This window comes from Colobus angolensis, unplaced genomic scaffold, assembly GCF_000951035.1.
Source record: "Colobus angolensis palliatus isolate OR3802 unplaced genomic scaffold, Cang.pa_1.0 Scaffold325, whole genome shotgun sequence".
Lineage (NCBI taxonomy): Eukaryota > Metazoa > Chordata > Mammalia > Primates > Cercopithecidae > Colobus > Colobus angolensis.
Window position 1 is genome coordinate 210809 of NW_012116544.1, and position 1494 is coordinate 212302.

At 49.4% G+C, this 1494-nt stretch overlaps 1 pseudogene; it reads left to right on the plus strand.

Moving 5' to 3' along the window:
- Nucleotides 1-306: 306 nt before the first annotated feature.
- LOC105518648 overlaps nt 307-1494 on the plus strand; it is a 1908-nt pseudogene continuing 720 nt past the window's right edge.

The window sequence follows — 1494 nt, forward strand, 5'->3', positions numbered from 1 at the left end:
TTCTGCTCCTGCTGTGTTTCTGTCTTCCTCAGGCATGGGCGGATTATCATCACACATTGTTGTATGTATTTCAAAATCAGGGCTCTTAACCCACATGTAGGAAGTGCCTTTCTGGGTAGTCCTGGACTGTTCTTTCAGCTCAGTTTTCCATCTCTCTGCGAGATGCTGACAAAAACATGCTTCTATTCAATGCCTCCACTTAGCTGTAACAACATGTTAATCAGAACTGCCTGGCATCCTTCTGAAAAAGACTTTCAATAGGGCCCAGTATGTTTCACTTCATCCTGAAGTTTAGCATCTTCTAAGATGTTTAAACACTCTTTTGCAGTGGCACTAGGAGCCAGCAGAGGAACAGATACAATTCTCCCAAGATGTCTCTCCAGCAGTACTTTTCCCCCTTTGTTTCCAAGGCCTTGGCTTTTCTCATCATTTCCAGTGTATATGAGCAAGACACTATGCTATCACACATCCCCCTGCAGCTTTAAAAAGAAGCGGAAGTAAGCAGTACTTCCAGCCAGGCCACCAAGCACCATCATGTACCTGCCTGACAGCCCAAAGCCAGCATTATAGGTAACTCTGGCAGGACTAATCCCCTTCATTGCTTTACCACTGGTCCTGCTAATGACAAAGACTTTTATATTCCCATATTAGCTTTTACTCAGATGGAGTTAGTTTCCTATCCTTCTTGTGGTGGTCAGAGGGGGTTTTGCTCTACCAGAAGGCAGTCCAGCCAAACCCGACTTCCTTAATTTAGCTAATAGTACAGTTCCTGTTGTGTTTTCATAGTTTGCCTTATTTCTTAAACACTCAGTGAAGCCACAGTCACAGTAATAGGTAATGGGGAGAGCATTACACATTGAACTTTTTCTCTTACCACATTATCCCAACTGGTTCAAAGCCCTGAGGAGAGTAGTCACTTTATTGGCCACTCTTTCATTTGTAATCGCTTTAGTGTTAAAAATATTTACTCAGAGACACGACCTAAGAGACCTAGTCAGGTAGAAAAGGTACAATCTACACTGTAGATAACACTGGTGCGCTGGCTACTACTTTTTCTACTTCTGTTTGGCTCTCCCCTGCACCTCCCCCCCACCAATGGTAATTTATTCTTCACACATTATTCTTCATTTCCAGAAGTTGTTATTTCATAGTGAGAGGTGACAACATGCTAGCAGCCCTCGCTCTCAGTGCCTCCTCAGCCTTGGCGTCCACTCTGGCGGTGCTTGAGGAGCCCTTCAGCCCGCCACGGCACTGTGGGAGCCCCTCTCTGGGTTCCCCGAGGTCGGAGCCGGTTCCCTCTGCTTGCCGGGAGGTGCGGAGGGAGAGGCACGGGCGGGAAGCTGGGTTGCGCGCCGTGCTAGCGGCCCAGCGCGAGTTCCAGGTGGGGTGGGCATGGGCTCGGCTGGCGCTGCCAGCCTGGTCAATGAGTTCCGGGTGGGCGTGGGCGTGAGTTCCGGGTGGGGTGGGCGTGGGCTCGGCTGGCGCCGCCGGCCC